General features: G+C 33.7%; 1 long non-coding RNA gene across 2 annotated transcripts in view; it reads left to right on the top strand.

The window, feature by feature from the left end:
- LOC127554605 (uncharacterized) overlaps nucleotides 1–26,948 on the top strand; it is a 54,059-nt gene extending 27,111 nt beyond the window's left edge. The window contains exons 2-3 of one of the 2 annotated variants that reach the window (XR_007952020.1): nucleotides 11,858–11,976; nucleotides 26,706–26,948. This is a non-coding gene — a long non-coding RNA (uncharacterized LOC127554605). Of the gene's footprint in view, nucleotides 1–11,857; nucleotides 11,977–15,034; nucleotides 15,326–26,705 lie in introns of those variants that run through there. The other variant, XR_007952021.1, reaches the window with a different exon arrangement.
- The last annotated feature ends 847 nt before the right edge of the window (nucleotides 26,949–27,795 follow it).

Here is a 27,795-nt window from a genome sequence, read left to right as displayed (position 1 = left end):
TCTAAACTGTGAATAAACAAATAATGGAGTCATTGCTTCTTTGTAGTTATTGCTTCTTAACTGTAGCTAGAACATGGATCTGGAATCAAGAAGACTTCAGTTAAAATCCAGACTCCACACCATCGTTTAACCTCAATTTGCTTCATTTTCCTCATCATAAAGTGAGTACAATAATAACAATACCTACATCTCAGGGTTATTGTGAGAATAAATGAGAAAATATTTACAAAGAACTTTGCAAACCTTTAAACACTATATAAATGCTAATCTGTTTTATTATTTTTCCTTTCTACCCGATTTTATGATCCTACCAAGAGAGCCTTTGCTAGAGTTTGCTGGTTCTAGTACTTAAAGGATACCATCTCTAACATGTCTGAACTTTCCTTCAAGTCCCTTATTCCCTACTGGCTCTCAAAGAAATGATTTTCACATAATGGACTTTAATCAAAGCACTTACCTCTAAAGCTGTTAGTTCCTGTGACTAAGAAACACAACTATTCCTTATAAGGGAAGGAATTAAACAGATTCACAGTATCCTCAACAACATTTAGAAGTAAACGTTGTTTATTTGTTTGTTTGCTTTTTTTCCACACAGTGTCCTGAGACACTGCAGGAAATGTGTCTCTCTTGATCCTATGCTATATTAACCTGTACAGTAGTGTTCTCTTTCTCTGATTTGGGTTCAGTAAATGAGACTGAATCCCTATGTTCCTGTCTTTGATCTAGAAACACCTGGCTTCTTTCCATGCTTCCATTTCCCTTAGCTCTTGATCTCCATGTTTCTTTCCCCCAGCCTGACACCCTGACTCTCAATGCTCCTTTTGACAATTAGACTTGTATCCATGCCCTGTATCAGACTTTGATAAATTACCTCAGTGCCCATTAGGAAAGTTCTGAGCTCCATCATCTGCTAGTGGCTGGGCACACTTTACATCTGTCACACATAGTGCCACATGAAAATTTTAGGATGGAGAATGAGAAAAATGGAGAGATAATCTAGTAAAGTTGACTGGCAACTCAAGAGGAAAGAAAATACATTTAAAAGGTCTTATATTGGAAAGAAGTTTTGGTTTTCTTGTAGTTTTTCCATGAGGTTTTCTATTCTTTGACCTAAACCTAAACCTGCAAAAATGATGGATTTACAGATTCCTATGTTCCATCTGACCTTATGACCTAATCAAAAGAGCTTTTTCTACTACCTGCACTTGATTCTAACTGTTAAAGAACCCAACTTAAAAGAAGATTACATTGACTTGAAGTTTCTTGATGGAAGGTCTTTCAGGATCATCTGACCGTGCTGAGTCTATGTCCAATATCCCTATTTTATTTTGTCAAGATGATGGAGCTAAGTAGCACAGTGAATAGAGCTTCAGTTTGGAAGACCTGAGTTAAAATCTGGCCTCAGACATTTATTAGCTGTGTGATCTGGACAAATCATTTACTTCTATTTATCTTAATTTCTTCATTTGTAAAATGAGTTGGACAAGGAAATGACAAATCACTCTGGTGTCTTTGCCAGAACAACACAGATGGGGTCATGATAGACACACAAATGAATGACAAAAGAAGGTAGACTTTCTCTTCTTACAGCCATGGGGTGATAATTGTAGAGAATGAGAGGACAGGAAATTTGATATATAAAATATAAGTACATCATACTTATATATAAATAAATATATTTATATTTATAATAAATATAACCATAAATAAAACCAAATAATCCAAGATTCTATTCATCATAAAGTCAATCCTGGAAAGCTTGCTGGATTCCAGAGACTTTGTTTAGATTATAACAAAAATATGTTTTCAATTGAAAGACTGAAAACTTGTTTAAGATATCTAAGCAAAAAAAATTTGAGTGCAAGCCATTAGTGAGTTATACAAATAATACCAGCATTATTAAAATGTAATTTTAATAGGTAATTGTTGATAAACGTATCATTGTCATTACATAAGAAATGAGAAGGCTATGTTGTTGGTATTTTATGTAGCACTTAAAAGACTTTTGAAATTATTATGGGCCCATCTTTTGTATATAAGTATGATGCTGACAATAAGGTTGATCTATACTAGGCTATTTCATATAGTCCAATTAGATCCTTGTTTTGAAAATATCATACATATGTGAGATAACCGACTGGACAGCCAATTCTGATAGAGAACAGGGTTGTTCTTTGTATGGAGCCTATTTGGAAATGAAGCTTTCAGTCCCAACCTCTTTCAAAATATGGTATATACAAAATATTAAGGAATGTTATTTATACTGGCCCAAATTGCCTCAGGCTTTTATTGACTGGTCAACAGAAGCCTCTCCAGCTCAGGTCTTAAAAGACTCATTGTTTAGGTTTTGAAGGTTTAAAACGAGTTTAAATAGCAATTGTTTTCTACCAAATGTCTGGAGTATCTTCCTCTCCCAAACTGATATTTTTGTGGCAGTGAATCCTAAGGCCATCTCCCTTTGTCTTAATTCTTACATACCTCTTAATGACTGAATAAATGTGGCTATAGACAACACAGTGAGATCTGGAAAATGCCTGTGATTTAGAAATAAAGTTTTGGCTTTTTTTCCTTTGGTGAGTTTTATTTAAAAAGTGGGATTTTGTCTTCCCATTTTGGGAAATTTTTTGGGGGGCATTTTTTCTTTTCAGAAGAAGTAGACTTTTTTTCAGAATTTTAAAATTTTCTTTTTCATTATATCCTGAATTTTTTAAATGTAATTTTATTTCTTTTATTTGTTTTTAGAAGTGCAAAAATCTTATCCTAGCTTAACTACATCTTACTATTACTTAATTACTGCATAATCAATAAATATGATGCATTCTTTAAAAGTATAAATGCTTCTGGATGTATAATTGCTTGTTATGTGCTGATACACAAAAGTGTCTTTGGTACTTTTTTCATGATTTGAACTCATGTCTTTTGCTGTACTTTTGTATTATTGAATATTAACCTATTGAATATATTAACCTATTAGTCCATTATTACAAAATACTGTACATTTATTCATTGAATTAATATTTACATTTAATGTGAGCATACATGAAGCAATCTCTAGAAAAGATGAAAGCCAAGATATGTGAAGAGTACTCCATTGCTTTCTCAGTTGAAAAAGCATAGACATCTCCTAATATTAGGAAAAGATCTGGACTTTAAGATGGCAGAAAATTAGGAGTACTGAAAGAATATATAATTAAAGCCAGTGATGTTAAAGCAAGTGAGGTTACTTAGAAAGCTTTTATAATCTTGCCTAAGAATGTTGACTATGGATGTATCCCTGAGGAATTGTAAGTAGGAAATTATTCTTGGGAATTTCAGACTTGTCCATCATCTGAGGATGAGAAATTCCTGAAAGATGTAGGAGCCCTTCTTACTAAAGAAGGCATATCTACAGTGTAAGTGAATTATACCCAATTATTGCCAAGAACTCTGATCCATGTATGGCAAGGTTAAGACATATCTACTGTGGTATGATTACCATAGGCCCCAAATTGTCATTTTCTCTGGAGAAGAAACACATCTCAGAAGAACAGTCTTGGGAGACTTGAATTGGACAGTAAGATTGTGCTTGGGGTAGTGGAATCCCCACTTGGGATTGTGGAATAGACAAAGTGACTAAAAGGTCAAATAGCCTAAGGGGTATAACTGTATAAGAAGTAGATATCTTAACAAGGCAAATGTGACCTAGCAAGAATTTATTTCAACTTTGCTCAGATGTTTAAAGGATTCAGATCAGAAGACCCCTGTGCTCAGTTTGTCGCTAATACTCTGCAGCCCAAAGAAAAAGAAAAACTGTTTGTCTTTCTTTAGCAAAATAATGGGTGCAGATTGATACAGATAGAATTTTTTAATCCTGAGGATGTAGAAGAAATTATATTTTAGACTGTTCTGGGGCTTGGTACATGATGCCTGTGGAGCTGATGTCATCAAATCTTTGCGAAGGCAGAAATGATTGCCAACAATGTCTGAGATGAGACAGGTACTCTTGGGCTTCAAGGATTAATATACTTCACAAGGCTCAGCCTCAGGAGGTCCTGTGTGGGGTATGGACCACAGGACTAAGGCAAAACAACAAGCTCTTCCAGGGCTGAATTTCAGTCACAGAACCTGAGATATTTAGGTGAGAGATGAAGAAATACCAAATTCTATTATATTTGGAGAGGCATAAGATAAAAGGAACAGATGACATAGAAGGCTGACATAAGAGTACCTCCATTAGGATACTGCAAGTAACAAGCTGCGACCCAATATCTGACTATATATAATAATGTTATTTGACTCTGCAAACTCTGCAGAGATCAGAGGAACCAGAGAACACCACTGGAGCTTCAAATGTTCAACCTCTGTACTGGATCCTGAAGTATTTGACTTAGGGGACTCCCCAGTACCACAAGAGTAGAAGGATAGTTTGAGGCTGCCCTTCAGCAAGAGGACAAGAATGTTCTTGTTGCATGAATGACATGTGGAACATGGGATGTACTCAAGGATAACCTACAGGGCACAACTCACTGATTTAAGAACATTCAGAAAAATATCTAGAAGAATTCTTGTCTATGATGGAGGGCTTCAGAAACCATCTCAAAAAAAATCTGGTTAATGACATTTTCATAGACTATAGCAGCTTATATGCATTATCCATAGTGATGACAGCTAAGAAAATGGAAATATATAAATATTTTTGATTGCCAAACTTTAAATAAAGTCCACCAGTACATTATATTTTGGGGACAATTTGTCCTGAATTATCTACTAGGCAGAGAAGGGTTTTCAGTCTTGGACTTGTATCATGGATATTACCAGATTCCTATGTTTAAGATAGACAAGGTTAAGACTGTTTTCATCATTCACAAGACTCACAAGATACCTGACTGATAGAAGGTTTACCCAGACAAAATAATTGAGAGACAAATCAAACTGCCTGCTTACAAAATAGCCCCAAACAATTGAGAGGAGCTATCTGGCCTATTTACTGCAACCAGCTATTGCCTAGAGCAGAATTAGTTGGACTTTCTAAAGAATAGGTGGAAGAGAACTAATAAACACTTACTTAGGAAAAGGCTGGAAAAAAGTCCACCAACTATACAAAGACTTTCTGACCTAAATATGGACTCTGAAAGTGATTCACCCAGTAAAAAAAAAAAAAAAAAAAAAAACTCTGAAGGACTTATGATGAAAAATGCTGTTCATTCCCAGAAAAAAAAAACTGATGGTGTTTGAATACAAATTGAAGCATACTTTTCTTAAACTTTTTTTTTTTCTTGAGGGTTTGGTATTTTTTGTTTTGGTTTTCACTTTTGATCTACATTTTTTTCACATCATGGTTATTAGGGGAATGTTTTGTATAACTACATACATAACCTATAGTGAATTGCTGTCCTCCCTGAAGGGGAGGGGAGAGAGAGAAAGAGAGAGAGAGAGAGAGAGAGAGAGAGAGAGAGAGAGACAGAGAGAGACAGAGAGAGACAGAGAGAGAGACAGAGAGAGACAGAGAGAGACACAGAGAGAGACAGAGACATAGAGAGAGAGAGAGACGACAGACAGACAGACACAGAGACAGAGACACAGAGAGAGAGAGACATAGAGAGAGAGACAGAGACAGAGACAGAGAGATGACAGACAGACAGACACAGAGACAGAGACACAGAGAGAGAGAGAGACATAGAGAGAGAGACAGAGACAGAGACAGAGACACAGAGAGAGACAGAGACAGAGAAAAAGAGAGCGAGAGGGTGAGGAGAAAGAGAAATTGGAACTCAAAGTTTTAAAAATGAATTTTTAAAATTGTTTTTACATGAAACTGAAGAAAAATAAAATACTAAATAGAAAATTTAAAAGAAACTTTGTATGTTATTACAGGACAAAAGAATTGAATCTAGAGGCAGCTTCTTTCATGCATAAAAGTGCTATAGAGGCTCATAAAGGGCCAGACAGTCTACAGAGCTAGATAATACTGATAGCCAACCTAGACAGGCTACCAGTCCAGGTTATAGACACACAAGTCTATAATGATCCTGATAGTCATCCCATACTATCTATTAGCTTTGATATAACATCTGAGAGATTAGCCAATGGCAAGAAAACTAAGCCTATTAGACCAGCCATTAGGCTAAATTATACCACAAATAAACCTGTTATTCTAAGCAACAATACTAGAAGAATAATCATGTGAAAAACACGCATGCCTTGAATGTTTACTACAAGTATTAGAGTTGTTTACTACAAAGTATGTTTAAGAATGCATGTTCCATATGTTGCTGTAATATTCATCTGACAATGTTTTATCTATGATCATACCATAACAATGTTAGCTAATTGTTCGGTGTATACACTACTGATTTATTATTAAGTTGTATTTTACATATGGGACTATTTATAGCTAGCTAGCTCTGCTTTGTTAATCATTCTTACTGTTATTTGCTATGTTCTATAGATAAGCATGTACTTCTGAAATGTGCATGTGTTTTATATATATTGCTTGATGTAGAGCATGTTGTCATTATAATATCCAATGCTCTGAGTAGAATCATGTCTACTGCTATCCTTACAGGTGATGCTCTCTATAGAGTCATATCTACTGATTGTATTTTTAATATATATTTATTTTTTATTTCAAAAATACTGAAAGTTGTCTGTGACATCAAGAAAATCATCGTTTTGAAGAGTTGTTTTTTGTATATTTTTACTGTACTTTTGTTAGTTTCTTTTGTTGCACATCTGTATTTTTACTGTATTTTTACAAATTTTGGATTTGCCCCAACTGATCTTTGCAAAGGATTACAAAATTTTGGACCAGGGAATGTAATCCATTACAAAGCCTATTGGTATAGACTGTCTCCTTATTGGTAGGAATGAAGATTCTGCCCTGTATTAGGGAAAGAGAAGAGTTGTGAATTGACAAAAGAGCTCAAAATTTCACCAGATTCTTTGGGCGAACTCTTCATTTGAGTGCATCATCTCAGAAGAGAAGATGGACAAAAGCAACTTCAGGTTGTTGAAGGAAAACTCTGGGAAGACATGAGAGGATAGCCAATATTCTCAGTTTGCTATTCTAGAGATTTTGGGGAATTTTCTCTTCACTGAGATTTAAGATCCTCTCTCTTAGGTGAGTAGAGATAATTCACTCCCAATGGGACAGCTCCTTCATTCTGAATTGTCTGGTATATATCCTTCTCAGAATTCTGTTTTGATACAGATTTGGACAAATGGATTTCGTAACTATTTAATAAGTGTGCTCATTGTGGAACTTGCATTAAATAGGGAAGAGGTTAAGTCTTGAACATATAAATTCCTTCCTTTGGGTCTCTATCCCCCCCACTCCACAAAAAATTAGCAAAACTTGAACCTGATCATATTCCCTAGATGAAAAATACTTAAGGGACTATATGTATCTCAGTAGAGCAAATTGATCCTTCTCCCTCTCCCTCCCTCTCTCTTTCTCTCTCTCCTTCCTTCTCTACCTCCTTCTCTCTCTCTCTCTCTCTCTCTCTCTCTCTCTCTCTCTCTCTCTCTCTCTCTCTCTCTTTCTCTCTCTCTCTCTGTCTGTCTCTCTCTGTCTCTCTGTCTCTGTCTCTCCAGTTTTCTTCTTTTCTTCTCTAATTTATTTTCCCTCCTTTTTTCTCTTTATCAACAGTACATCTTCTAATAATATTTTGAGTTTACTATAAGGATAATATTGTGCATCAAAAGAAACTAACAAAGTAGAAAAGACAAGAGAAAATTCTATCCTGGATTTAATTCTGATTAACAAATAGAAAGTTATTGCTTAAATGAAAAGGGAGAAGTTGTTACACTAACTCCAAGAATTTGCAAAAGAGGAGGAAAACTGTAAAAGAGAGGAAAACTGAAAATTGTCTGGAACTTGCTATAGTTTTGGGAAGAACAGGTTTTAAAAGGTTAAGAAGTTTTATAGGTAGCATGCATGAAACAAAATTAAGGCAAATCAATCCAAAAGGGATGGAAAACTTTAAAAATAAAATTCTGAAGACACACAAAAAAATAATCCAGTGGAAAGGAAAAATAGAATTGTCTGAAGAAATCAATGTGGACATACAAGGAAAGTTGTTAAGCAACTTAGATATTAAAAAGATAACATATAAAAAAGAAGCAAGGGAAGTGAATAGTGCTTGAATTAAAAAAATAAATCATATAGGGGTTGAATTCAAAAGTAAGTCATAGCACTATAATAATAACATCAAGAGTTAAAACTCAGAATGAACTAAGGCTGGTAAGAAGAGGTAAGAATAAAAAAAGGTGAAGTTTATTTATCCTGGAGTAAAAAAAGGAATCAAAGAAGAAATAGGGTCTTTGCTTGTGGTGATTGGAATAACTGCAACTGATAAAAGAAAAAAGAAAAATAAAGCAGTGCTGCTCCAGTTCGGTTTTGCTTCTGTTTTCCTAGAAAAGGGAAATGAAGATTTTATTACAAAGAATAGGATAAATATGAATAATGAATAGTTGATAACCAATATAAATAAGAAAATAATAATAAAGCACCTTTTAAATTCAATCTCTCTTCATGAGAGTTGTAAGATAATGGAGAAAGGAAGAAGTTCAAAAAAATAAAAGAAAATATTATCCTGACTTTCCCAAAAGGCAAGAGAATAGTCTTCCAACTACAGGCCAATGAGCCTGGCTATAATTCCTGTTTTAAAACATGCTAAAACATATTACCAGTGATTGCTGGTCAACATGCAAAAAAGAGGAGGAGGAAGAGGAAGAGAAGTAAGAGGAAGAAGAGGAGGAGGAGAAATGAAGAAAGGAGGAAAGAAAGGAAAAAAGAAAGAAAGGCAGAAAGAAAGAAAAAGAAAGAAAGAAAGAAAGAAAGAAAGAAAGAAAGAAAGAAAGAAAGAAAGAAAGAAAGAAAGAAAAAAGAAAGAAAAGGATACTACTGCTTCAGTATATTTCCTTTTTTAAAAATAATTGTAATTATAATTGTATGTATTTAATTGCAATTAATTGTAAGTTTATAATTGTAAATATAATTGCTAAAGTGGTAGAAGGGAAATGCTATAGATACAGAATATATAGATTTTATCAGAATATCTGACAAAGTTTACATTTTTTCTTTCCTTATGAATAAAATGGAGCGGTATAGGTTAAATAATAGTATAATTAGATAAATTCTGATTTGTTTGAATGACCAGGCTCAAATAGTAGACAATAATGGTTTGATGCTATATAGAAGACAGTTCCCATTGGTATGACCCAGTATTCTCTGCTTGATCCTATGTCATTTAACATTACTGCTAATGTACTTGGATAAAAGTAACATTAGTCATGCTTACTAAATTTGCAGAAGACACAAACCTGGGAGGAATAGTTAATAACTTTGGAGTTAATACTTAAGAGATTCAGGATCCAAGAACATTTTTACAAATTAGATCACCAAGTTAAATCAGATAGGACTGAATTTAATAATTAGAGTGATCTAAACTCTTACCTTAAATTCAAATAATCAATTTTATAAGTTGGAGAAACAGGACAACAACAGTTTGTGTGACACAGATATATGGGACAGGGGGTGGGGGCTTTAGTGTATTGTAAGCTCAAAATAAACTGATGTGTAATATAGCAGTCCACTCCAAAAATATGCTAATTCTGTACTAAGCTGAAATTAAAAATGTTAGCTGTCCAAAATAAAGGAGGTAAAGTAGTGAGGCCACATTGGAAATTATGTTCTTTTTTATTTTGTTATTATAACTTTTTATTTACAAGATATATGCATGGATAATTTTTCAACACTGACCCTTGCAAAACCTTCTGTTCCAAATTTTCCCCTCCTTCCCCCACCTCCTCCCCTAGATGGCAGATAGTCCAATACATGTTAAAATATATATTAAATCCAATATGTGTATACATATCCATACAGTTATCTTGATGCAGAACAAAAGTCGGATCTAGAAAGAAAAAAAAAACCTGAGAAGAAAAACAAAACTGTAAGCAAACAACAAAAAAGAGTAAAAATGCTATGTTGTGGTCCACATTCAGTTCCCACAGTCCTCTCCCTGGGTGTAGATGCTCTCTTCATTGCTGAACAATTGGAACTGGTCTAAATCAATTCGTTGTTGAAGAGATCCACATCCATCAGAACTGATCATCATATAGTTTTGTTGTTGCTGTGTATGATGATCTCCTGGTTCTGCTCATTTCACTTAGCTTCAGTTCATGTAAGTCTCTCCATGCTTTTCTGAAATCCTCCTGCAGGTCATTTCTTACACAACAATAATGTTACATAACATTTATATGCCATAATTTATTCAACCATTCTCCAACTGATGGGCATCCATTAAATTTCCAGTTTCTAGTCACTACAAAGAGAGCTGCCACAAACATTTGTGCACAGATGGGCCCCTTTCTCTCCTTTAAGATCTCTTTGGGATATAAGCCCAGTAGTAACATTGCTGAATTAAAGGGTATGCACAGTTTGATAACTTTTTGAGCATAGTTCCAAATTGCTCTCCAGAATGGCTGGATTCATTCATAACTCCACCAACAATGCACCAATGTCCAGTTTTCCCACATCCCCTCCAACATTGATCATTATTTTTTCCTGTCATCTTAGCCAATCTGAGAGGTATGTAGTGGTATCTCAAGAGTTGTCTTAATTGGCATTTCTCTAATTAATAGTGATTTGGAACACTGTCATATGACTAGAAATAGTTTCAATTTCTTCATCTGAAATTGTCTGTTCATATCCTTTGACCATTTATTAATTAGAGAATGGCTTGATTTCTTATAAATTTGAGTCAATTCTCTATATATTTTGGAAATGAGGCCTATATCAGAACCTTTGAATGTAAAAATGTTTTCCCAGTTTGTTGAGGAGATTGTTCTTAATTCTTGATTTTAAGAAATTGAAAAATAATATATTCAAAAAATTAACGCTCACTTGAGCTATGACCCTCAGTTTTCTCATATATAAAATAAGCAAAATGACATTGTCATTTTTTCTAACTTGTGTAGTTCCAATGAGATAATTTGATGGAGATTATCATTGTCATCAACCCAGAAAAGTAATTGATAATTCCTTAAAAAGTACAAAGTAGAAATCCTAAAAATCAAGTGAAGAGAAGCAAAATTCAAAGTAAAAGACTACTGATATGACAAGTTAAATTAAGAATTGCTATAAGGAGAGAACAACAAAATACACAAATAATTAGCTAATTCTAACCCCCATCTTTCGCAAAGAGAGGAGAGAGGGGAATTATTCCAAAAATGACAAGGACAAATTAAAAAAAAATTTAGGGGAAAAGAGAAAGTATCACAAAGTATTATATCCAACCACATGCAATCAAAACTGAAATTTTAAATGAAAGGGAATACTATTTACAAAAATACAAAATGCCCAGAGTATGACAGAAAAATAAAATGAGCAAAACATAAAGAATCTCTAAAGGAAAAAAAATATATATATCCTATGTATTTACAAGTGAATAATACCAAATATTAAAGAATAATTGATTTTTAATGCAGTTGGTTTTGATTTTTTTTGTCACAAAGGAAGGTTCAAAATTCAGTGGAGATATATATATGATGAAGAGGCCATGTTATTTCAAAAAATATCAATCAAAAGATGATTTTAAAAAAAATTGGAAACAATTCAAAGCTGGGAAGGAAAACAGTGGACTTGAATTAAGAATTAAGAAAAACCTTACTACTAGCATTTTTTAGCCTATGTTATCATGAACAAGTCACTTAATTTTCCTGAGCTCAGTTTTCTCATGTGTAAAATGGAAACAATAAAACCTGAATATTTAAGTCCCAGAAGTTTTAATGCAATAATGTGTTTATGATAGGTTGTAAACTTTAAAATACTTTATACATGTCAATTACTATTACATAAGTTCCATTATAATTCTAGCCAGAAGAATAACACACAAAAGAGGAAGAAATGGAAAGAGTTAAGGAAACAGTGAATCGTCTCTTTTGCCAGGAACATTGAGTACATAAAGGAGGAGAATGTGAGATAATGTTGGAAAGGTGAGTTTTGAATCAAAACTGAAGAAATTATAATAAGTTCACATTTACAAGGTAATGAAAAATAAGAAAAAATAACAAAAATGGCAGTAGGAAAAGAGCACTTAGGAAGATCCTTAGAAAATAGATCTGATTAATAGATGTGAGAAATACAAAAGAATTTATGTGAAATTCCACACAGTAGACGAAAAAGAAATGGCATGTGATTTCCTATGTTGCCTTAATTATTTTTTCTCTCCCAGCAATTCTAAAATAGCTGACCCATGTGAGTGTTTCAGGAAGTGAAGGTCCAAGAGACCCGAATGATTTGGTTGTTTATTACTGGTAGAGAGATCATCCCCCTCTTTCACACAGTGAAATGTTTGGGGAAAGAAAACTTTTTAAATGATTCATTATTTCAGCTGCCTGTCTCCAGCTGGGCTATTGTTTCTTCTTCCTAATATTTCTAAGCTTTTCTTGGATCTAATAGTGAAGTGGTGAGTTATTTTCATAAATGTAAAAATTAATATTTCAATTAGGTTGGGTCCCAAAGGGACTTCAGGATTTCAACGAAGGGCGGAATGGTTTGTTCATTATTCTTTCTCATGTAGACTGCAGCATTTGAAAAATACAAAGAAATTGTATATTGTTGCTATCGTTAGAGAACGTCCTCTGTCAAAAGGTGCCTCTTCCCCCTCCAACGGTTGTTTTCAGCATTCTCTGTCACTCGATTATCCTTTGTTTGCTAAAGTAGCTTACTGCCTGTAATAAAGGAAACCAAAATGTCAGCTTGAGACTGCCGTGAAAACCAACATCCACATAAAACATTTTTCCCACTTTTGTTAAGCTTCTTATCACAAAAAAAGAACTCTCTTTCCTTCTCTCTCTTGCTCTCTCTGTGCCTCTGTCTCCCTCTGTCCTTTTTAGGCCATCGCTCTAATTTTATTGAGACTCTTCTGCGAAGGGATGGGACTATAGTTCACTCACTATAGGCAAGTGAACCCCAAAGAGCCAGCTTGAGACTATGACAAACCCTTTTCCCTTCTTATGTTCACATTTCATCTCAAAGGACTCTTTTCTCTCTCTGTCAGTTGCAAGGTATTTCTTTGTCTCTATTGTGCTTACTGTGCTAAGGTGCCTCATTGACTGGAGTGAAGTGAACTCAGAAATGCCAACTTAAGGCGGGCACACATTTTTTAATTTTGTTGAAGTTGACGCCCCAAGGGACTCTTACTGTTCTATCCAGTGGCTCATTCTCTTACATCCCTTCTCTGTGGATATGGCTCTTAGCGTGACTAGATACACAAACTACTTTTTTCTCTCCTAAAAAAATTGACAGGATTTCCTTCACAATAACCCCAACTTTCAATCATGGAAATTCTTGTTCCCTACTTCTCTAAATTTTCTTGATGTTTAAAGCCAACTTGGCCCCCAAAACTCAATAGAAACTACCTTAGTATCTGGAAATTTTCTTGGCCTCGTTAAAAATGCAAGCACTGATAGCTGGGAAGTGATTTGTCAATGTTGAAAACAAACAAAAACTCCCTTCCCAAAATCCATTTTTCAACAGAAATCTTTTGAGTACAAAGGAGAAATCTTTTAAGTACAAAGGAGGGAAAGATCTTTTTTAGAAGAAACAGGACCAAAAATTCACGAATCTCATTTTAAATAATATAATTACTATAGTTGACATATATAATATACATATAATATGTGTATATGTGGTATATATGGAAGGGAAGAGGAAGGCTGACAGAGATTTCCAACACAATGAAGCAATGGAAAAGGAAATGGTCAAGGTCCCATCTTCTAATGCTGGCCAATTTCAGCTTCTTCCCAATGTCTAACTCATTTGGTCATAAAATGACCTAAGGCTAAGTTTTTCTCCTTGTTTTTTTTTTTGGGGGGGTTATAAATACTAAATCATTTACTTTCTTTCTAAAGCTTGAGCTCTCAGCCAAAGATAGTTTTTCTTTGGCAAATATAGATGTATATCTATCTCGTTATGTTCATGTATGTTCCCTTTTGAAATATTTCCCTAAACAATATTTGGGCAAAAACATAAACAGAACAACAATGTAATGACAAACAGAGGGAGGGAGGGGAGAGAGAGAGAGAGAGGGAGAAAGGGAGAGAAAGGAGAGAGAGAAGGAGAGAAGGGGAGAACAGAAAGACAAACTCTTAAAAAGAAAGACTCAAGGAATATACTATCCTGAGATGAGGATTACGAGAGAGAAAAAAAGAATAAGAAAACTTTCAGGAGTCTCTAACTGGATCTACAAATCATCAGAGATATTTTTTAAACAACTTGGCTTCATTCTATTATTTTCTTTGCACGGGAGAACCATATACTATAGACATACAGAACTGGTTCAAGACACTAATCAATACTTGATTTATTGTTCTTATTGTTTAGACTTAAGAAAGGATGAATAATTCAAGTTAAACTTTAAAATGTGTCTTCAGTTTATTTCTTTTTTGGAGAGCTGGTTGTTAAAACACTTACCACACACTTCTATCTCTTCTTCAATCCACCTGAGTCAATTACTACAATCCAATGTTAAGGATGCCATTGATGGTGCTGCCTCCTTAGGATCTTCCTCAATCTGAGTACCTGGTGCTATTTTCAGAAATGGAAATCAAAGCCAAATTTTAAAGCTACAACAACACAGCAACTCCCCAGGGTGAGAGAAGGAAATTTGGGGTGATTTCTTTCCTAACTAATTGACATCTCCAATATCTACTTATCCTTAGCAACACCAAGGGACACTCACTCTCTGGTTATAAAATGTTTTCACACATAAACAAAAAAGAAGGGAAAAATAAAAGGAGCATAATTGAAGCGTTTTTAAATGTCCAGGAAAAAAGCTAAAAGATATTCAGAAGGAAACACAAATAGGAGAGCTTGAAAGTAACATGTAGAACTTATAATATGTTTTTTTAAAGCAAGTTATAATTAATAGATGTGCATTTCCATCTATAATTGTCTTTCTATTCTAATTAGCATATGGAAATGTTCTTTTTGATGTTTATTAAATCCAGAATAAAAATATATTATTTTTTTTAAAACCTTATCCTCCAGATGATTAAATGAATGGAAAAATATAACATAACCATGTCAACAATGAAAGATTGAGACTGAAAAAAGAGAGCAAAAAGACAGACAACAGAGAAAGGAGAAAAGGAGGGGGAGAAGAGAAGGAAAGAGAGGGCGGAGGGAGAGAGGAAGAGAAACCAGAACAAGAAATGATCCAAAATTCCAAGAAGAAACTGGAGACAATTTATTTTGCCCACCCAGAGTGCCATTAAAAAAAGAGAGAGAAAAGCCTTCAAGTATTAGGGAAGGCGGTCCAGCTACTCATTTAATATCTCAGTGTTGGCTTCTTGCTTTGTAAAATTAAAATAATGGCACTAATCATATCTCCTTCATGGGTAATAAATGAGATAAAGTATGTTTAGCATTTTGAAAACTTTAAATTTCTATATACATGTCAGCTTTTATTGTATATCTACTCAGAGGACCTAGGCTAGCTGCACTTGGGAATTGATTGCTCTGCTAAGAGGAAATATATAAATATTATCTAGACTAACAAGGTTTTCTTGTTCCTGGCATCCATATCCACTGCCCAGCTTTCTTCTCTAGATTTTGACTTCACTGTTGCCCAGAAGTCTTGCCTAAGTTTTGCTAGCCCATCTCTCCATAATATACTTGTTAATTCCTTGATGGCAGAGATTATATCATATTATCTTTCTATCTCATCCACAATCTAGTTTAGGACACAGCATGTAGTAAATGCATAATAACTGTTATTTGAATTTGTATTGGATTGGATTGCTGAAGCTTCCTCTTTGCTTTTCAAAATCTTGTCTTTCCCTACATTTCACTTTTTTTCTAAGCAGACTTGTGTCCATCTGCCTTGCCTTATCCTTCAGTATCTGTTTTCATGGTTTTTAACTGTTTGCCCGATTTTTTCATGCCATCTTCCTTTGGTATGTAAGCTTGGTTTCTAATCTCTTCGTTCCATGCTGAGCAAATTTCTTGGTTTCAACTTCTTTAACCTATGCCTTACACTTCATCCCCAGCCTTGCCCTTTATTATTCTGGTACAAATTTCTTATCATTTATACCAGCAGTTCCCATTTATCCCCTGCACAACCAGCCTTATAAAAGCAGAGGGGAAAATAAGCAAGTGAATGATTTTAAGAGTACAAAATTGTATATATTGTTTCTGAGGGGTTGCAAAATAAGGAAGCCAGTCATGGAAGGCTCCCTGGAAGAGATTACCTTTATGGGGTGGAGAAGAGAAAAGCATTTGAAGAAAGTCATATACTGACAAAGAGGCCAGTTCAGTAAGGAGGAATAAAATGTGCAAAACTATGAGGCTAAGAATCAAATAAGTCCAATTCATGGGATAGTTAATTATTGATAATATTCCTTTTTAGTAGGATACAGTTAAAGTAATGTTTTAAATTTTACACACACACACACACACACACACACACACACACACACACACATTCTCCAGAAATACACAGTATCTGAAAACACTTTCTATAAATGCATTTTTAAATTCTCAGTGAGCATAAGGCTATTTTCCATTTTTTATGTTCCTAGCACTTCTCTCTCACATTATTTTACCATGTAATGATCCCATTTCCCAGATATTAATAAATTGAGTTCTTTCTCTTAACAGTCTCCTTCCCTAATAAGCAAATAGTATATCCAGGAACTGAGGCTTCAACCACAAGTAGATTTTACTTAGCCTTTCATCCTTCAGAGGTAGATAAAGTGAGTACAATACTCTCTTGGGATCTTGCAAATGAGATTCAGCAATTGAGGCTCTATTAACTCTAGAAAGACATTAAATGTCCTGTGGCACTGTTTTATGAGAACAGAAATTCTCCCAGTAGCCAAATCTCTTTTTTTCACAGGAGTGGTACAATTTGGAGACAGTCAGCTGCCTAGCTGGCTCCTCTTTGCCCAGAAAAGTGGCCAAGGTTTGGGGTCAAATGAGGCTGTTTACATGTAAATTGTTCTTGCTGTTGTATTTTTAAAGAAATATTATGCTCTACATCGACCAAGCCCCAGAAAATGGGTGAGGTAAAGTATTTTAGGTAGAAATAAAATGAAAAGCTAAAAGGTTCTGTGTGGCCACAAAACTGCTTCTTTTCACTGAAACCATAGCAAATATTTTCCTTGAAATGGCCAAACATTGCCCTATGGCAAGTTCAGGAATAGTCTTGAATTTTCCCAGGAGGGAAGGTTTCCATGTTTACAGCAAAAACTGCTACCTATTCTTGGAAATGGCAAAATTATCTCTTAAATAGACTCTTGGCATCTTTCTTGATACGTAATGAAATTAGCACAGTGCCTGGTACACAATAGATGCTTAATAAATGTCTGATAACTGATTGATTGATCAGCAAATATTCATGGAATGGGACCTAAACCACCAAATCTTTAACAAGCTGATAGACACACATGCCAAGGACTCAGAATTAGGGAGAGTTTTCTTCATTTTCTTTCATACAAAGCACAATTCTATCTTCAATGATGTAACTGGATTATTCTGTATTTGGAAAAACCTTATTCAGTCCAAAAGACTTCACCTGAAGTCTGTATCCACCACTTAGTAAACATATCATTCACTTTTGCTGCCTCAGTTTCCCTGATAAGAATAATAATAATAACTGAATTATATAGCATTCACTATATGCCAGGCACTGTACCAATGCTTTACAAATAATATCCCCATTGATCCACAGAGCAACTCTGAAAAGTAGTTGCTACTATTGTCCACAAGGTACAGAAGAGAAAACTGAACCTTTACTCAGTGTCTGAGGGTCAGTTCTTTCCTACTCCAGGCTAAGCAGTCTGTACACTACACCAACACCTAGCCCCAGAAGGGAGAACTACAATAGATAATCTGGGTTCCTGACACCCCTAGAATTCCAGATTCTATGAAACATTCATCATAATCAAGGTTGTGAAGAGTATGGTGTCTCAAATAACACAGAATCTAAGATATAACACAGTATAGTGTTCAGGCCAAAGGCAGTTCAGTGCTAGTCTTAAAGTGAGAAGATGTGAGCCCAAAGCCCTACCTTTGACATATGAAAGCTGCATAACAGAGGACAGGTCATTCAATTTCCCACTTCCCGCAGGGCAACTATCTAAGTCTATAAGTTATATAACAAAAGCTGATCTGTAGTCTAAGATAGTTTCCACATTAGAATTCTCTTAAACTTGATGAAATAACAGATTAGATCTACAAACCCCCCAAAAATATGAATAGTAAATGTTCTTAAGACACTTTCTATTTTCCAAACAATTTCATAAGTCTTTCCTTATCTAAACCTCAGAGCAACCCTGAATGGTAGGAAGGACAAGGCATTATACTGTGGTAGAGGAAATGGTTTCCAAAAGAAAAAGTAACTTACTCATGGTCACACAGTTATAAGGCAGGAACTAAGAGGAAAATCTTTTGGACTCCTAGAATCACAGGGTCCCAAAGGCCCCTAATATAATATTTGCATTTTACAGTAAGATAAGAAAACTAGACTTGATAAAGATGATGCAAATTGCCCAAGAGTACTTATGGAACTGGGATGTGAATCCAAGCAACACAAATTCAAAATCTCTCTTAGTAGAATGTTCTTTCCTCAGATGTGGGTAGAAGGCATGGAGTCTTGTGACCAAAAAAAAAAAAAAAATATGCTAAGGAAATGAATTAAAGCAATTTCCAGGAATCTTTATGGTATAAATATAGAAAGGGTCCTGACCCCAAATACCATTCACATCAATGAAACTTCAGTGCCAATTCAGCTTTCTCACCAGTAAATTGGACAAATTTCAAGTGCCAAATGGCTTCACAAACATTTAAAAGAGGGATAGGTTCTGTTTTTAGCCCTCTTATCTTACATTTTCTTTCTTGGCTGTCTCTTCTGCTCTTGAAACTTCCATTGTTATTTCAATGAAGATCTTTCTTCTAAATCTTTATAGTGCTCAACTCTCCCATCCCCAGTTGTCTTCTGACATCATGATTTGTATGACATATTGGTCTCTCAAATTTAACACATCCATAATTGATAGTTACCTTTCCTTCTGAAACACTATGCTTCTCCCAATTCTTATTTGTATTGATACAAATTTCCATTCACCCAGACATGAAAATATGGAGTCCCTTTTCTCTATTCCTCATATCAGATCAGTTGCCATATCTTATTGACCTTACTTTAAAACATTTTTCACATTCATCCTTTTTTCTTTTATCTCATTACTACTACCTTATCAAAAGTACCCAATTCTTCTTACATGCAATAGTCTCATAATTAGTTTTCTGGCCTCAGTTTATTTCCTTGAATCCATCATCTACTGACTAAGTACTCTTTCTAATACTCTGCTATAATTATGTAATTCCTTGATTCAAAAACATTCAGTAAACTTCCTACTTGCCTACGGAATAATACAAACTTTTAGCTTTAGATTTATTCCCAACCTGCTAATACACCGTGGGCCTCTGTTTCCTGGTCTACACAACAGGGGATTAGATTGAATTACATCTGAGATGTCTTTTTACTATAAATATTCCTTTCTAGGCTACTTCACTACCTGTTTTTGCTACTTCACTACCTGTTTTTGCAATGTTCTTTATCATGTCTCATATGTCACATCTATCCCTACATGATTCAATTGGAAGCTCCTTCAAAGTAAAATCTTTGTAATTCATTGTTAGTGGAACTGAAAATTGGTATGATCTTTCTGAATACAAAATTTCAGGTATGCAAATGAAGCTATTAAAATACACATAGTCTTTGACCAAAAGATTCCACTGCTAGCACACACAGTAAAAAGATTTCATGGACAGCAATATTTCTGATAGCACTTTTTTCTTTTAGTCAAAAAGAGACCAACGTAGATCCTATTGATTAGCTAATGGCTAAGTAAACTGTGATATCGTGAATATAACAGACTGCTACTGTGAATCAAGACAACATAAATATGATGAATTCAGAGTTTTCAAACTCTTCTATGAACTAATGCAGTATGAAGTAAGTAGAGCCAGGACAGCAAAATACAAAATGCCTACAGCAATGTTAATAAAAAAAAGAATTGCAAAATAATGAAAAATAAATGTTACAAAATTATAAAGCATAAATGTAACACTAAAAAAAATATCAAAACACATCTCCTCACTCCTGTGCAGAACTAGTAGATATTTCAATATGGATTTTGCATGTAAAGTGAGATTGTTTTTCAAAATGTGGCTCAGCTTTGCTAAAATATTTTGTTTTCCTCAAGAATATTTTTTATTATAAAGAAATGAAATCTGGCAGGTAGGAGGGAGGAGATAGAGTTGGTGTCAGGACAAAATTATCAATTAAATCTAGTTTTAAAAAGAAAATACATAGATGAGTATTTGTTAAAAATCAAAGCACCATTAAAGAGGTTTACAAAAATCAGCCCATTTGATCCTTGTAACAATCTTGTGAGATTGGTACTCTTATTATTTTCATTTTACAGATAAACTGAGACAGACATTTTTCTGACTGGTACAGGGTAACACTACCAGTAAGTCTCTGAAGTCAGATTTGAACACAAGTTTTTTCTGACTTCAAATCCAGTACTCTATCTACTGCATAATCTAGTTGCCTTTCCATACCATAGTCTTTGTTTTTGTTTTTTGTCTCTGTTTCCTTGGTACCTTGCAAAAATTAATGTTTGACAAAGCAAAATAGTTCATTTAAAACATGAGCTTTTTTAAAGATACAAAAAGGATTCTTAAAATTGATTTCAGATATACTCATTCTAAGCTAAAACTCAGTTACTTTCTTTTCTAATTTTTTATTTAATTTTTAATTTGTGGAAAAGCAAGAACTTCCATAACATAATAAAAAAAAAAAGATGATTGTACATGAAACTGCAAATCTTTATGTGTCATTTGCTATTCCTTTTAAATATATCATAAAGTTATAAAAATAAAGTTATAGTTTTCCTTCCCATCTTCCTCCCCGCTCATGACAGAGATGACTACCACACAAGTATGTTTCTATATATAAAATCATTCTATACATACTTCTATTTATCAGTATTTTTTATCTATTTTATCTATTTTTCTCTGGATGCAAATAGAATCTTCCTTCACTTGTACTTTGTAGTTAATTTTGATATTTATAATAGTCGAAATGATTTACTCTTTCAAAGTCTTTCTTAAAAATATGTAATTTCAGAATTTTATTTAAAGTTCAACATTTTCCCCCACATTCCAAAGTTTTTACAAAAAATATATATATTACTAATTATTTTTTTACTAATTACTAATTATTGTAATTACTAATTACTAATTACTTGTATTTACTAATTTATTGTAATTACTAATTACAATATTGTTATATTGTACTAATTACTAATATATTGTAAATATATGTATATTATGAAATAACTGTAACTGGTTCCTTTCAGGCATTTTTTTTTTTGAGATTTTTTTTCAAAGAAATTAAGAAACATGACGTGAGTATTTTATCAGACCTCAGAAGTCCTGATGGTTATTTTGTAAACACCAGCACTCTGGCATTAACCCCAAAGTCACACCAGATGTCATTCTTACATTCCTGATACCCTAGCCTACACTAAAATGGAAGGGGACAGCAACTATGTATGAAAATGTCCCCCTGTTTCATTTTTTCTCCACATGAAGATTTATTTCAAGTCAGAGATTTTTGTGCCTTTGTTTTCTTCATTTTATATATAGCAAGACACTAATTATCATGGAAAGCGATGCCAAGGTGTTTTGATATCTTCTATGCTGCTCCCTGGAAATTCCATTTCACCAGACGTTAGTTCCAGTCATAGCATTTCAGGGGACACCAGAAAGAGATATAACCTCTGAAGTAGTTAGTAGCAACTTTCTCAGAGACTGAAAATGTATTCATTTTGAAAATATTGAGTCACTAAGCCTTCAGACTGCATTCCAAAAGTTTACCAGAGACATTTCAATCAAGAGTGTGCGAATGTGACAGCCAAGCCATTTGGGCTAAAAAGCTCTGTGCAGAATTATGTTGGAGAATCTAGTGCCCTCTAAATGACCTCATATATGGCCATGGTATTAAGTCATAGAGAAACAGGGATGTAAAATGAATATTTTCCCCTAAAAAAGAGAGAAAAGAAAACAAAAACTCCTGGGTTCCCAATAAGAATGTTAAATTACTCCTTCTCCCAATGGAATGGTTCACTTTCATTTCCAAGTAGCAGAAAAGCCTATTGACCCCCATGGTGTTATCCTTTGCACTGCTCATGCAGTACTTTCTTTAATCTCTCGGATCAAAGATTGGTCAATAAAAATCATCTCTGCTTTTGTGGGGAGCAAACAAACTGCTCTCGGTCCTATGATAATTGTAAGTTTTCGTTAAAATCTTCCAGAAGGAAAACCCCAAGTGTTCATATTAACTTGGCAAGTGAAAAACTACATCTCTGTTTCGGTTTGTCTCTCGAAAGGTATTGGGGTGTTGGGGTTATAGGGGTTCTAGCCATGGTGGGTATTTTTTCAGTTAGATACTGTTATTGTGTGAGGAATTTTCCTGGGATTTGGGGTTTTTCTTTTTTTCTTTTTCTTTTTTTTTTTTTGGTTCTTTCTAAAATCTTTAATGAATTTTGAATCGGTGAAAGATCCCCTACCAATGACCCTGAACGCTGAAGTCCAATTTTTCTCCTGGAAAAAAAATTATATGGTGGTGTCATTTTAAAAAAATAACATCAATATAAATGACAGCCTCAATATGAACTGCCCTTTGCAATCAAGGCATTGTGTCTCAATCCTCAGGAAAAAAAAAAAAAAAAGGCACTTCTTGGGTGAAAGAGAAATCCGGTTGTTGGTTTAATACTTTTTTTTTTCTATTAAAGTTTTATCTACTTTGCTAAATCTTTAAAAGAAAGGGAGAGGTATTTTAAATAGGTTTTAAATAGGTGTGTAATCAGCTCATTGAAACTGTACCAACTTGATGTTATTTTAATGTTAGACTTGTAGTCAAAGGACTTGGAGATGAATCTAACCTCTGCTATTTATAATACAAATTATAATAATTTATAATATAAGTTTCTTGGCCTCAGTTTTTTCATCTGTAAAATAAAGAAATTGGACTCACTGACCTCTAAGGTCCCTTCCATCTCTAAATCGGTGATCCTATGAACTTATTCATATACTACATTGAGAAGCAAGTTAGTGTAAGAGAAAAACCATCAATTCCTACAGTCAGAAAGCACAAATTCAAATTGTGACTTTACCTTTTGTAAACTAAATAACCTTTGGAAAGTAAATATAATATTCTAAGTGTATTATGTAATCTGTGAATTAACTCTGATAATATTTGTACCACTCACCTTACATGTTTGTCATGAGGATCGAATGAGATATCAATAACACATCTTTAAATTTTTGAATATTATATAAATATTAATATAAATTAATTTATATATAAATTAAATTAACATAAATATTAAATATTATTATTATTCCTTATTACTAAACTACAATCCAGTAACAGGAATGTCAAGCAATATTAAATTTCACCTCTGAAACATAAAACCTATATGACCAGGGCTAGATACTTCAACTTTCTAACCTTTATTTTCTTTTTCCTTTGTAAAATAAGATGGTTAAAAATTAGATTCTCCTTAGAATAACTTCCAGCTCTAAATCTTATAATCTGAAATTTTATCTTTGAGAATATGCCATTTCAATGCTCCACAGCTTTTTGTTGTCGTTAAAGTAAACTTTTCATTTCAAGTTTATAATTATAGACCTGAAGAAATACTTGTCTTCTGAACTATGTTTACCCCTTTTAAAACAAGAGATTTGAACTTAGTGCTCTATTGAGGGCCCTCTGTGGTCTCCTCCAATAATACAACCTTTGCCTTCAAGAGGAAATAACACTCTATTTCAATAGCAGGGTGTGAAGTACCACTTCTGGGAGATAATTCTTCTAGATACTAGTAGATATTAGGAGTAATAGTTTCACTGAAATTGTAAAATCCTGGAAGGAATCTTAACCAGCAAGGATCATGACTGATCACTAGAGAAGGAAAATAAAGAATAGCAATAATCATCACCACTACTACCTAACATGCCTAATTTCCATCTCATTTAAAATATTTTGATATTATTCTTACAACTGACTGCCTGGTGTTCTTAAGAAATTCTGTTTCTACATTGTACACAGTAACAGCAACATTGTGCGATGATACTGTGATAGACTCAGTTCTTCTCAGCAATACAGGAATTAAAGACAATTCCAAAAGATTTTTGATGCGAAATGCCCTCCACAATCACATGGTGATTGAATACAGACTGAAGCATACTATTTTCACTTTTTAAATTTTGGGGTTTTTTTTCCTTTCTTGTAGTTTTTATCTTTTGTTCTGATTCTTCGTTCACAACATAATCAATATAGAAATATGTTGCTCAAAAAGCTATCCAACTGTGCATACCTGTTTGACCCAGCAATATTACTACTAGGCTTATATCCCAAAGAGATTTTAAAAAAGGGAAAGGGACCTGTATGTGCAAGAATGTTTGCGGCAGCCCTCTTTGTAGTGACCAGAAACTGGAAACTTAGTGGGTACCTATCAATTGGAAAATGGCTGAGTAAATTGTGGTATATGAATGTTATGGAATATTATTGTTCTATAAGAAAGGACCAACAGGATGATTTCAGAAAGGCCTGGAGAGACTTACGTGAACTGATGCTGAGTGAAATGAGCAGGACCAGAAGACCATTATATACTTCAACAACAATACCATATGAGGATCAATTCTGATGGACGTGGCCCTCTTCAACAATGAACAAATCAGTTCCAATAGAGCAGTAATGAACTGAACCAGCTACATCCAGTGAAAATACTCTGGGAGATGACTATGAACCACTACATAGAATTCCCAATTCCTCTATTTTTGTCCACCTAAATTTTTGATTTCCCTCACAGGCTAATTGTACACTATTTCAAAATCCGACTCTTTTTGTACAGCAAAACAACTGTTTGGACATGTATACATATATTGTATTTAACTTATACTTTAACATATTTAACATGTATTGGTCAACTTGCCATCTGGGGTAAGGTGTGGGGGGAAGGAAGGAAAAAGTTGGAACAAAAGTATTTGCAACTGTCAATGCTGAAAAATTTCCTAGGCATATATCTTGTAAATAAAAGGCTGTAATAAAAAAGTAAAAATATGGAAATATATTTAACATGATTGTACATGTGTAGCCTATATAGGGTTGCTTGCTGTCTTGAGAAAGGGAGGAGGAAAGAGAGAAAAGGAGAAAAAAATTGGAACTCAAAATCTTACAGCAATATATGTTGAAAATTATCTTTACATATAATTAGGGGAAAATACTAAAGTAAAAAAATAAAAACAAATTCTTTTTTAATTATATCAGAAAGAATAATAGCTATTCATTTCATGCCTTATAATCATGGCAAAAGAAAGATTGAAGTGAAATACTTCAAAATTTTCAGAAGAAAGAGCTATATTTCCAGGAATTATTTTTATTATTATAATACTTGATAAAATAATTTCAATAAAGTTTTTTTAAAACCTTTAAAAGTACACATATACACACATTTTAGGTTTCATATAACTGTGTTCTATGTTGTTGTTAATTGACTGTCATTTTTCAATGCAGTTACCAAACCAGTACCCATGGCAGGGACAGGATTTGGGAATCATATTTTAATATGAACTACTTTCTGTTTTCCATTGCAGTCAAAAACCTTACAGAAACAGTGCTATGCTAAAATCTCAGTGACAATATTGTGTTCTTAAAGTCAATGCAAATTAAGAATATGTTCTGTCAAACTCTACCAAGATGAAAAGTCTTCAAAAACAGGGCCAGTTTCATCTATGATCCAAAGAGGAGACTATGTATATTTGCATAATTTTATCAGCAAGTTGATCAGAGTCATGGAATTTTTGACAAAAATAAACACCAGCTTACAAATTATAGAGGGATTTCAATTTGTCGATACTTATACCAAAGAAATCATATTAAAGAAGCATCAGGAGATAGTAACAATGAGCATTAGCAATCAGAGGGTTAAATTCAAAACCAAGTTCCATATCTATGACATCTAAGACAGGTTTTTTTATTTAGCCTTTTTGATCCTTGGTTTGCTACCCTATAAAATGGAATCAATATCTTTTAACTATTTATCCCATAGGATGATGTGGAGTTTAAATAAAGTAGCATATGTGATATGTTAATAACCATGAAATATAACCTATGATTTATAAACACTGAATTTGTGGCTCAAATATGGCATTAGGAAATATAGGAGAAATGAGCCAGGAAGACCACAAAATTCCATTATTTGATAGAGAATTCACTCATTTTAATTTATACTGGTGTCAGATTTCATTACTATAGCACTGTATGATTCCTGTTGATAATATAATTTAGAATTTTTATAGTATATTGCTATACTATATGATACTAGGTATAGTATATTAGGTATCAATGAAACATTTGATAAACATTTCTTAAATATATACTCTATGGCAAATAAAAATCCTAGAGACAAAAAGAAAAGTAAAAAACAGAGTTCTCAAAGAGCTCACAGTCTAACATGTGAGACAATATGCGAAGAACTATGAACAGATGAAACCTATATATTGTGGCTTCCTAACACTATAGCCTGGCATTGTATATGAGCATATATATGTATATGATATAATTTCTCAATTATTATTTCTGCAGATACTACCAACCACTCAGGAATCCTCTAGACATATCAGAATTTGACTTGTCTCAACCAAAAAGGGATCTCAGCTTCCCTGAAGGTGCCAGAACAGTATTTTATTTTTACTGCTATGTGCTAGAACAAACTTTGAAATCAACACCTAGTTAGTATTCTGAAAAGTGTCTTCATGTTGCCAAGTCCAAGATCATAGGACTTAATTTTTTAGTAGGTGAACTGACCAATCTTTTATAGACAAAAATAAAAAAAAATGAGTCAAATAAGAAGCTTGAAGTTCTTGTTTTATTGTTTTGAGTTTTTGTTGTTATTGTTAATTTGGAGTTTTGCTCACAATATGCATCAGACGCTGAAGAAAGGGAAAAACATTATACAAATTACATATTCAATTTAATGTTAGAATCTAAATTATATGCATGGGGGGAGAGTTCACCTTACCATCTGGAATGGTTTGGTCAATTTCTTTGTAGTGATTATGGAACTCTTTGAAGAGATTGTGTGTGGTAGATGAAATACACGTAATATCATCTACAAACAAGCATCTTTCAAAAGTCTACTTTCATGCAAGATGTCCTCCATGACACAGCCATCTTGGGTAAGTGTGTCTATCCATATGATACTTTCCTTAAGGTTAGTAGCAAGGAGATTATAGCACAAAATTATCTCTGTGGTTACAACTGGCAGACTCTGGTATGATAACATGTGCACGGGAAACTCTTTGAATAGAATCTTTAAATTTGTATTTTGCTTTACTGAGTTAGATTATTTTGAAGAAGTTCAGTAATAGAGAAATAGACATAGTGATTTCTTGTTGCCTACATTGTCAGCTGAATGATTGTGAGGATATGGGCTGTTTTAAAAAAAGTATCTGTGAAGGCCTGCTTCATCTTTTCTAATGTTTGTATCATGGATAGTATCTCCAAGAGATAATTTTCATAAAGATGTTCTAAAAAGTGGAGTAGGTATTTGGGTTAGTTGTTGATAATGCCTTCTCACTTACCCAGTTTCTTTTCTCAAAGAAGTTTTATTCTCTTTTAGAATCAGTATCCCTTTGATATTTTGAAAATTAATTCCTGAGTATCTTTAAAATTG

Source organism: Antechinus flavipes, chromosome 3, assembly GCF_016432865.1.
Source record: "Antechinus flavipes isolate AdamAnt ecotype Samford, QLD, Australia chromosome 3, AdamAnt_v2, whole genome shotgun sequence".
Taxonomy (NCBI): Eukaryota; Metazoa; Chordata; class Mammalia; order Dasyuromorphia; family Dasyuridae; genus Antechinus; species Antechinus flavipes.
This window is presented reverse-complemented; position numbering and strand designations above follow the sequence as displayed.